The sequence below is a fragment of the Leuciscus leuciscus genome (assembly GCF_965113295.1).
Source record: "Leuciscus leuciscus genome assembly, chromosome: 3".
Classification (NCBI taxonomy): domain Eukaryota; kingdom Metazoa; phylum Chordata; class Actinopteri; order Cypriniformes; family Leuciscidae; genus Leuciscus; species Leuciscus leuciscus.
In genome coordinates, this window is record NC_138727.1 from 63,216,652 (window position 1) to 63,228,895 (window position 12,244).

A 12,244-nucleotide genomic window follows, 5' to 3' on the forward strand; every position below is an offset into this window, starting at 1 on the left:
AAAAGACTCACTGTTCATGAAAAGTTGGCTGATGATTTTCATGAACATAAATTGAAGTATCTTAAGGAGGAGCATGAAATGAAGATGAAGATACTACAAGTAGAACTGGAGATAAAGATGAAGGAGAGAGAGATGCAACAGGCTCAAATGTCACATCAGTACATTCATCTGTGAAATAAATATTGTTTTATTAAGAAAAGATGGATGTTGTGGTGGTTTCAGTAACATACCAGACCAAAAAGTTGTACACTTTTAACAAATATTTGGTTTTATTATTACATGTATCAGATCTGAACAGAGGGTTGAAAGTTAAATAATGTAAAAAGATCTATTTAAAGTGGCACAATGCAAAAGCATCCCTGTATGCAAGTCCTTCTCTGTGGTTTGTTGTAAATGGTGGCACATCTGGATTGTCATCCTCTTCTATTGGGGGATCTGGGCATCCCTGCTTAGTAGGTAGTTGTGAAGAACAGCTGTTGCAATGATGACAGTGCAGCATCTACTTGGTTTGAATCTGAGTGTTTTCCTAAGGCACTGAAAACGACTCTTCCAAACACCAAACATGCGCTCGACTAAACCCCTTGTGTGCTCATATGAGCCTGGTTGTAGCGCAGTTGTTCAGCTGTTGTTGGGTGCAAGTATGGCGTAAACAAGAAATCCTTCTGAGCATACCCACTGTCACCAAGCAAAATTCCATTATGATCTCTTCTTTCAAATTGAGTATACAGAGATGAGTTGAGGAAAATTCGGGAATCATGAGTTGCACCTTTCCACCATGCAACAATGTTTGAAAACTCTACCTGGGGAGTGCATACACCTTGGACATTTATGGAAAACCAGTTCTTTCGGTTCTTGTATTCCTCAGTATCTGGAGTAGAGGGACGCTTAATGGGAATATGGGTTCCATCTATGCAACCTATGACTCCTGGGAAAATTCCATATTCATAGAATAGTACCTTGTAGTTAGCCTGGGTTCTAGCATCAGGGAAGTTTATGTAATGTGCTTTTAATTCACAAATGGCCCTGCACACTCTGTGAATGACTTTACATACTGTTGGTTCACTGACACCACATAAATCCCCAGTTTCTCGATGAAAGGTGCCACATGCCAAGAACCTTAAAGTTATGAGCACCTGGAGACAAACTGGAATAGGCTGTCCTCTTTGGGTCACAGATGAAAGCCTGGGTTCTAAGAATGAAATTATCTCCACTGCATTTACTTTATGCACGCGGAAACGATCTCAAAAACGTATTTCATCAAAATCGTTGCAATGGGTCACTTCTGTCTGCAAGAACTTGCCTGGCTGATGGAAAGCACTGATCATCATTGACACAGTCCAAGTAATCCATGTGTCCTCCAAATGAAATTAATCTGAAGTTAAACCTGCCTCCTGGTAGGTTTAATTTAAGCCTCAATTTAGTCCTGAAGTTGCTCTAGTCTTCCTCCAGGAAATTAGCCTATTAAATTCTGGACTAGACTAAGTCTTAGACTTTTTAAAACCATGACAGAGAAAGCACATTTCTGTTAATCTGATTTAAATGGCCATTTTAGTCTAGGACTAGGCTTAATCTTTGTCCGGGAAACCACCCCATAGAGTGTTAATTTAACACTGGGTGCTGTGTAACACCCATCTGAAATACACAGCTGAGCAGGTTCAAACTGTAAGGTGTGTAAATGTTCACACACATAAAATAATTCTGTGTTTGACTTTAATGAAGTGTCTGTAGTGAAACAGGTTCTGTGTGAAGAACAGGTGACGCAGCTTCAGTAGATGAACAGATGATCTTTGTTTGTTTCCACTGTGAACTTTCACTCTTTTACACATCACTGTTGCAATGGACTTTGCAAAATAAAGAATGAAATTAAAGCTTCTGTGTCTTTAAATAAACAATAGAGCAACAAATATAACTAAAACAACAACAAGGATTGAGTATAAAAGGTAAAAAAAAGGAATAAAAATGCTGTTGCCGGTTCTCTTCTCTTCATCACAAGTTCGATCCAATCACATCATCCTCCCTGAAACAAGATGATGAACTTTACAGCCGCATAATTAATATTGCTTTATCTTAAGAATTTTTGCTGTTTTTATTTAATCTGAACAATAAAATCATAATGGCGACCAAACATTTTTCAGTGATTCTGCTTGTTATCATCAGGTGTCTCCAATAATCTAACAATCATCACTCAATCAATCACTTAATTTTCTAATTTAACTCTAACACTGCTTCAGTGTTACTGTAACACCCTGCTGGTGGTTCCCATATAAACACAGATTGGTGTTAATTTAACACGGGGAATTTACTGTGTACAGTCTGAATGAAATGATCGTTCACTCCTTTATCTGTTGCTGGTTTGAGTGGCACACACACATTCATTTACTGAAGGTCAAAGAAGACTCTTAAATATAAACAGATTTGTGTAATGATAATGTGAACATTGAATTCATTAAGTTGTGTTTGACAATCACTAAACGATCACAACACTTTTGCCATGAAATCACTCAGCTTGAATCATACATTTATTATTAGAAATTCTTAATTTTATATTTTAGAAAACTGAATACAGGAAAAAGTCTGGAAACACAAATATTTTTCCAAACTACGCAGGAACCCTGAATAAAATAGAAAAATGCCTTTAATCTCTGATGCAAATGTTTGAATATCGAATGATGTGGAGCGTCTTCTGCTTTGTGTTCAGAACAGACAGGAATTGTAAAGTGACAAAGACATGAAGGAGAGATAAAGATCAGCTGATTTTATTCTGTCACAGATCCAGTGTCCTCAAAGCTTCATCTCTGTATCTGATCTAAAAGATCAGTGTCCTGCAGGACTGACAGTGTTTGCATGATTCCTCAAAAATACATTAATTTCCATACACAGCAAAATCCCCAGTATTAAATCAACACTGCCCAGAGCACATATGGTCCCACTCTACAGAGTGTTAAAGTAACACTGAAGCAGTGTTAAAGTGAATTCAGTGATTAATTAAGTGATGATTGATCATTACTGATGAACACCTGCTGTTAACAAGCAGAATCACTGAAGGAAAGAGAAACACAAGAACTACAACTGACTTCAGACACAGTCTTAGATGAAATCAACTGAAGAGAAAAGAAGACATTAAATCTGTGAAGATCTCAGCAGAGGAGGATTAAACAACTCCACAAACAGAATTACCAGCTTCACTTATTACTAACCAGATTCAATTTTAATTTAACACATCAGTGTTTATATGAAAACTAACAGCAGGGTTTTTCAGATGATTAAGTGATTAATTGAGTGATGATTGAACATTACTGAAGACACCCGATGATACATTACACACTGTAAAACATTAGTGCTTTGGCTGCCAAACAAAAACCGTAAAAATAAAGTAAAATATCCTACTTTAAATAAAATGCAAAAAACTTTTACAGAAATGTTCAATTTGATGACATTCTGTTTAAGCTAATTTTATAAACACTATTAGCATGGGATTGCATTATATCCTGCAACATCTCGATAGACCTGGGACTTACGCATGGATCTTATTTGTGGACTTCAGTTTGGCCTTCAATACCATCATGCCTGATCTTCTCACAACTGACCCAGCTCTCCATGCCAACCTCAGTCTGTCAGTGGATCTCCAGCTTTCTGACAGACAGACAGCAGCTGGTGAGACTGGAGAAACTCTCACTATCAGCACTGGTGCTCCTCAGGGTTGTGTTCTCTGCTCTTCTCCCGTACACACACGACTGCTCCTCCAAACACTCCTCTGTCAAGCTTCTGAAGACACACATCGGCCTTATCCAAAATGGTGACGAGTCTGCTTACAGACAAAAGGTCAAACAACTGTCACAACAACCTGGAGCTGAACACACTCTGAACAGTGGAGATGATCGTGGACTTCAGGAGGAACACCTCAGCACTCAATAACTGCAGAAGTGGAGGAAATGAGAGAAGCGTCCATGAAGAATTGGCCTGTTTTTTGTTTGTTTTTTGCTTGACAAAATGTCACTCAAATCAGTTAATCTTAACTTAACTGAGTTAAGGCATAGTATGTGAATAGTACATTACTAGATTTTTTCAATTAATTTCAGACATTAAGTAAAGTAACAAAAAAAGTGTTCGTTTTGTTGTATTTTACAGTGAAGATGAAAATCTTTACAGCCGCATTATACTGCTTAAAGTGTTGGTTAGGGTATAGAAATGTGCTCCTGGTTGATAAAATAACAAAGGGAACTGGAAAGAAAACCAAATGCATATAAATCAAACATGAAAGGATATTTGCAGTTATTGAAGACAGGAAAAAAAAATAAAAAAAATTGTGAGATAATCTAACATACAAAACTGAATGCAAAATGATATCAGTTCATATAAAAACTAAATAATTTGATGTTTGCATTGTATTGTATGTTTATTTGAAGCCAGCGATATTCCCATGCACTTCCAATTGTTAATGTCATCAATACACTGGTGTGTGTCTATAGGGCTTGGCATTAGCGATGAGATGTAAGTGATGTTTGTTAGTGGTTTGGCTGTTTTGTATGATCAGGATCACACACAAACTGAACATGTGTGAGGACTGATCCATGTAAACATTGCAATGTGATCTCATGACAAGCAAATAAGTTGTTGTATTCATACAAACATTCACTTTTCACAATCACTCCAGGCTTTGTATTTACTATTGTGTAATTTATGAGAGTAAAAAAAAGATAAAATCTTTGTCAGTAAACTGATAAAGAAAGATAATAAAAAGATAAAGTATTGTGCAAAAGTTAATCCATAATATTGCAGCGCTTCAATGGTTTATTCTCCTTCCAGCAGAGGTGTAGTGGTAAAAAAAGAGGTGGGTAAACTATAAATTCTGGTGGACCACAACGTGGTCACCCGGTAAGGTGGGTCACTGTCTACCGGTGTATGTGTATCCTGATGACATCGCTATAGCCTATCATTTGATGGTACTACCAAGGGTATCACTGGTTGTTCCCTCATCATAGGTCACACAATCACTATTCAGTTCATACATTAATCTAAGTTCTTGTTAAAGAGACTCAAGAAGGAATAGGTGAAAGTTTACTAAATGACAAAACAGAGAGAACAAAAATATTTAAGAGAGATTGAGAGGGAGGCTTATATCCAGGGCTTCCAATGCAGTGCACTTGTACATAATGATTAGGGATTTAGGATAATTTTCATAGTCGATTAATCTGTTGAATATTTTCTGGATTAATCGATTAGTTGTTTGGTCTATATGTCAGAAAAATGTGGATCAGTGTTTCCCAAAAGCCCAGGATGACGTCCTCAAATGTCTCGTTTTGTCCACAACTCAAAGATATTCAGTTTACTGTCACAGAGGAGAGAAGACACTAAAACATATTCACATTTAACAAGCTGGAATCAAAGAATTTTTCACTTTTGTCTTAAAAAAATGACTCATCAATTATCAAAATAGATGCCGATTGCAGTTTTTTCCAATTGCTAATGTAGCAGGTGCAGATTAACGATAGAAGGATGAATCTGGTGCCACATATTTTAATTTAAAGAAAACTCAGTTTCTGTAATTAACAGAAGACAGACAATATAATATAAGTTGCACTGTATTTTCCACAAGTTTAATGGCTGCCGACATTAACAGACGATTTTGCAAAACTAAAAAACAATAAAACCAAAAATGTTCCATTTGAACACAAAATACACGGCATCATTACAGCTGCCTCAGTTACATAAACATTCTCTTTCTCTCTGCTCAATGTTTCGCTCCGTGTTTGCGCTGCGCGTTCTGCTCTGTCATTAACGGCCAAATGCTCGAATCATGTACCGATCGGCGATCACGCACTGGAAAAGCAAAGTCCGCTCAAATAATGTGAAATTTTGAGGTGGATAAACGCAATGTAGAGGTGGGTAAACGCTATTTCTGAATTGTGGGAGGTGCGCAAACGGCGTTTACGTGCGTTTAGCCTCCACTACATCCCTGCCTTCCAGTGAATCACTTCCGTTTGCATTTGTCCTCATTTGTAAGTTACATTGCTAGAAAAAACCTGTTAAACGAATAAACAAAACATGTAAATGTAAATATAAAACACATGTAAATATACATATAAAACACATGTAAATATAAATAATTATGATGTTTGACTCATTTAACCTCCATAAACTCTCTCGTGTCAGGAATCTGCTTGAGTCTCCCTGGGTGAAAGTTTCTGCTAGAATTCAATGATGGAAACATGGATGTGAAAATAAAGGCAATTTGATGACATTCTGCTTAAGCAAATTTTATAAACACTATATATCAACATGAGACTGCATTCCCAGTCAACACGTTGATCTCACAGTGATCTCTCCATATGATCACAGTGTGAGTTCACAGTGAGCTAAAAGTGTAAGCTCACAGCACACTCACTGTGTGCTCATATTATGGCCACAATGTTACTCACCCCAGCTAGAATTATTATTGGACATGGACTCCAGCATCGCTCAGACGTCCCATTTTGGTTGAAAAATAAAATTGGGTTGACGTGTAAACATCAGATGTCAGGCTCCAACTCCATTAAACAACTCAACAAACAGCATTACCAGCTTCACTTATTACTAACCAGACTTTATTTCTGTCATATGTGTGGAAAAGTTCTTATTGAGATTAACAGAGGTTTAGATGTTGATGATTTATTGAAATTAATAGTTTGGTTTGATGTCACCATTATGGTGATCAGTGTTTGCTTTAGTTTGATGTTTTAATGTTAGAATTTCTCTGGCTGCTGAAACTGTTTGTTATAGCAAGAACAATAAGAGAAAATGTGATCAGATGATGTCAGCACTTGATGATGATGATGATGATGATGATAATGATAATGATATAATCATCATGAGTAGTGATTATGATTCACAGAGTGTCAAAATGATTGATGACCCTATAATTGATGGTGACCTCTTGACCTTTTTGCCACGCCCCCGGACCACCCAAGTCGTGCCCTAGCGCTGACCTTGACCCCTCCATGCCATTGTCACCTTTGACCTTGGGTATAATTGGATAATTGGAATGTCTATGACGTCGTGAGTATAATATGTTCATTGATTAATTTTGAACTTTGACACGTTGCAATGGAAGTCCTGAGGGTTATGTTGAGCTCTGACATCAGGTTGGGTCTCTGCGCCGCAGGCATCAGCTCCCTCCCACACTCCACATTACATCTCAGGGGTTTATAAATGGGGTCAGTGTATTCTGCAAAATCAGAAAAGAGCAGTGAAATACATTGATATGGTCTGTTTATACTCACATAAACCCTCATATTCTGACTGCCACCCCTGGACCATCAGACCCTCACAAAGAATGGTTGGATAAATTCAGCACGACCTTGGACCTCGTGTGTGCACAAGTGTAACTTGCAAAAACGCAGTTCAAGCAGCAATAAAAAAACTAATGTTAAAAAGTCAAGGGTCATCATCCCAACTAAAGCAAACACTGATCTCCATCATGGTAACTTCAAACCAAACATTGTCAATTAAACATCTCAATAAAAATTTCTGTAGATGTATGACAGAAATAAAGTCATACTGGTTAATAATAAGTGTAATAATGTGTAATGGCTGGAAGTCAATTGTAGTTCTTGTGTTTCTCTATTTTCTGTTCGTGTGTTCCTCTTTCCTTCAGTGGTTCTGCTTATTAACAGCAGGTGTTCAACAAGTTGATCATAGGTTGTACGACATGATCATTTAATCTCTTCCTCCTCGATTAGTTTCATTATCAACTCATTTACTGATACAGCAACACTAACGGTCCTGTCGGCATGTCATTGTTTAAAAGAATTCATATTTTGCTTTTTTTGAAATAATTGCTTGCCTAAATGAATTCAATTCATATTTATGCAATACAGTTAAACTAGAAAATCAAGGCCATAGTTTTTGTGACTATTTATGTTTAGTTTGGTTCTTTGTATTTTCTGTTCCTGTTCTCTATGGTTTCTATTGTCTTCAGTGATCGACTCTCTCCATGCACTGCCCAAATTAGTGCAATTATCATCCATTATAGTATTAATGTAATCCCTAAGTTTACACGAAGCACTGAAACATGATAGATATGCAGAAGTTGGATAACTATTAGGATATCCATCACTCTGACGGAGCTAGTTGAGTTTAAAAACTTCTCTCTTTTTGTCTGTTTTTATCTGTCATGTAATTTCCCATAGACGTGATGCCATTCCATTTTGTGTATATACATTTTTATACCATTCTAATAGATAAACATTTTCATCAATAAAAATGACATTTAAAATGAAAGAAAATACGGCACATGACTAATAACGCCTCAGTCAAGTCAAACAAACATTTTTTATTCATTATAGTTGCTTTACATAATTGTCTAAAACACTCAAAACAACATCGGAGATCATAAGTTTAACTGTAGGCTATACACTCAATTTCTAAATATTTAGAAGGAAAAGCTCTGCCTAGAGAGATTGAGCGCTCTCTTGATAATGACATAGCGCTATTTTTCATGCAAAGTAATGTAGGCTAATTAATAAGCTATCGTTTGTTATCAACTTATAATTATTATTAGAGGATTCAATGCTATATGAATATATATAAACTGTCTTTATTCATTAGAACATTGATCTATCTCTAGAGATTTGCATAAAAATTTGCATAAAAAATATAATTGTTTTCATTGTATTAATATTATTACCTGCACTGTTAACCCTTGCTATTAAAAAAGGGCCAAATTCTGACAATTTCATACCATTTTCCATTAAAACAGTAATACACCGTAGAAAACAAAACTAGCCTACAGGAATACACTGTGAATCAACATCTCTCAAAGTCGACACTCAGAGGCTGTTTTCCCAATCACACCCTATACCCTCATTCACTATTCCCTACATTAGTTCACTAATATAGTCCCCTTGACTGAAAAGAAGTGAGTGAATTGAGACACTGATGAACACCTGATAAGCAGAATCACTGAAGGAAAAAAAGAAAAAAGAGAAACACAAGAAATGAAAGCTTTAGCATAAGTTCTGCCGGGAAGACTCAATTACTACGTCACCTATTGCCTTCACTTCTATCCAATCATATTCTTATGCTCATGTATAAAAGCTCGGTACTTACACATGTTTGAGTTCGCAGATACTGAAGCGACGATTACCCCCATCCTCCCCACCACCACCAGGATGGTCCTGTCCATACCTCCCGGGGGGGTCTGCTGCGCCCCTGCCTTCATCTTTAGGCAGGAATTGCAGATCCGATACTCTCGGATTATGCACTACGGACGGGGCCTACGCCAAATGACTTTGTAGATTATCAGCTTGCTGAGCTGTTAATAAATGTACGGTTTATTGAAATAATTCTCCCGAGTCTTTCTGGTAGAACTACAACTGACTTCCAGACACACTGAGTGTGAAACCAGTTTACACACCAAATTTATTTTCATACACTTGTTGTCAAGAACTTGTTGAAAATTAACATAGATTTTGATGTTGATGTTTTATTGAAAATAATTTAGAAATAGTAAAATAGTATAGAATATAGTTTAGAAGATAGTATAGAAAAAAGAGGTTTAGATGTAATTGTATTGTTCATTGGATGTCACCATGATGGTGATCAGTGTTTGCTTTAGTTGGGCTCTTGACCCGTGAACAATAGATTTTCTTTGTGTGTCTTTAAGATACATTTGCCATGGCAATAAAGCTGAAAGAAAACAGGATCAGATGACAGTGGCTGTTTGTTAATGATCACAATCATCATCTAGAGGTTTCAGATTAACTGATCTCATGTATTGTCTAATGAATTTATATGGGTGATGTATTTGTTGTCAATGTAGTGATGACATATATTCACACATCGGGTTGATACTGTAATGGTGGTTTGATGTTGAATAATCACCAAACAGGAAAGTACAGTCTGAATGAAATGATCGTTCACTCCTTTATCTGTTGCTGGTTTGAGTGGCGCACACACATTCACTTACTGAAGGTCAAAGAAGACTCTTAAATATAAACACATTTGTGTAATGAAAATGTGAACATTGAATTCATTCAGTCGTGTTTGACGATCACTAAACGATCACTACACTTTTGCCATGAAATCACTCAGCTTGAATCATACATTTATTATTAGAAATTCTTAATTTTATATTTTTGAAAACTGAATACAGGAAAAAGTCTGGAAACACAATTATTTTTCCAAACTGCGTAGGAACCCTGAATAAAATAGAAAAATGCCTTTAATCTCTGATGCAAATGTTTGAATATTGAATGATGTGGAGCGTCTTCTGCTTTGTGTTCAGAACAAACAGGAATTGTAAAGTGACAAAGACATGAAGGAGAGATAAAGATCAGCTGATTTTATTCTGTCACAGATCCAGTGTCCTCAAAGCTTCATCTCTGTATCTGATCTAAAATATGGCTATCAGTGTCCTGCAGGACTGACAGTGTTTGCATGTTTCCTCAAAAATACATTCATTTCCATACAGTGACCAGCGGATCAGACAAACCTTTCTGTGTCAAACTACTGATAGCACGCAATGCACATTTATTAATCAAATCTGGATGTTGTAGAAATGCCCGGAGTTAAATATAACATCTCTCTGCTTTGCTGCTTTTATTTGTGTTTTATGTGTTGTTATGCAGGTATTATGTCATATTATCTCTCTGGTTGTTCTGGAAAGCACTTTGGTCAGCTAGTGGCTGTTGTGAATGTGCTATAGAAATAAAATGAACTTGAACTGTGTTTATATGCGAACTAACAGCAGGGTTTTAAAGTAAGTTAATCAGATGATTAAGTGATTCATTGAGGGATGATTGAACATTAATGTGCTGATTCTTGATGTCTGAATTTATCTCTATAGATTTATTTTCCCTACATTATATTTAAAATAAAAATTCAGAATATTTGATCTGTAGTAGTAAAGCATCATCAGGTGTCTTCAATAATCTCAATAATGGAGAAATGCTTCATGCTGGGAGATTTATACTATGTTTTCTCCCAGCATGCATTGCAGCATGAAGCATGTCACCGTTGTTGAGATTCAAAAAGTAAAAACTTGAAAGCCATACAAACTATATAACTATACATCTGTTTAACCTGTAAACTGTCACCGTCTTTCTGAACTGATATATCTGAACTTAAACAGTTGTAGTTCATTAATGCAGAGCTAAACTTGCTCTAAAGACACTTAAAAAATTTTTTAAAGTGTATACAAGCTATAGGAGTGTAAGTTTACTGTAAAGTAAGTGCTGAACTAAAACATTTCTATTTCATACAAAAAAAAATTTTTCACAAAATAATTTGGACTAAAATTGCTATAAAATTACAGATGTACTTATTTACAGTGGTACTTACAGTATTTATATATATTTATTCCGAATTTGAAGCTGATTTCACAAAGATTGAGCTGCTAAAAGGTTTTAAAGCACTGTTTTAAATTCAATGTCCAATTTCAGAATCATTTTGAGTGTTAAAAATGTTGAATTACACCTATTTTTGTGTTTTGTACACGAATTAAAGAAATAACCCCAAACTTCCATATTTATGCTGAGCACAATTCAGAAACATCAGTATATTCATATAAACACAACCTCAAAAGCACTGGCTGTGTGTAAAGGCTCTATGAAGGGGTTTTTACAGGCCTCTATTGTATAGCTTTATCCTTCATTCATGGAGACTCAGAAGACTGTTGCCTTTAACCAACAAATGCAAACTGAACTGAAACTGATGTGAAAGAATGAATCAGGGGAATGAAAGCACAGAGTAGTCGAGTCCTCTGCTGGTCTCTGGAGGAAATCACACAATAATTCATCTGATCATCTGTGGAAATACTGCCAAAACAGCACACATACACCACAACTGCAAACATGACAAGTGCTTATTAATGAAGAGAAAACTCTAAAATAGAACATGATATTTCAACACTAAGTTTTTAGGTTAAAATGAACATGAATGTATAAATAAAAGAGTGCATTTGAGGTGTTACTACTGGCCAAGGGTTATTATAGTTCCCTAAAACTAAAACCAATGAACAAACATTTTCTGTATTTCAATTAAAATAAACATTATCTGAAATAAAATATACAAAATCTAATTTTATTTTAGCTAGCTGCCAAAGGCTGAATTTCTCATTTTCATTTATTTTAACTTGATGTACTAAAATATCTCAAACTTAAACAAACAAAAACATAATACTAAAATGTCAAAAATGTAAAATTACTAAAACTTTTAACTAAAATTAAAAGGAAAACTGGAATTATAAAAATAAAAGCAAATTCAA

The 12,244-nt window shown here is 35.7% G+C and overlaps 1 pseudogene across 1 annotated transcript; it reads right to left on the reverse strand.

The window, feature by feature from the left end:
• Nucleotides 1-328: 328 nt before the first annotated feature.
• LOC309493779 (putative nuclease HARBI1) lies at nt 329-1,350 on the reverse strand (annotated as a pseudogene). The gene has a single exon. The product of its transcript is annotated as a putative nuclease HARBI1 (transcript).
• Nucleotides 1,351-12,244: the final 10,894 nt, after the last annotated feature.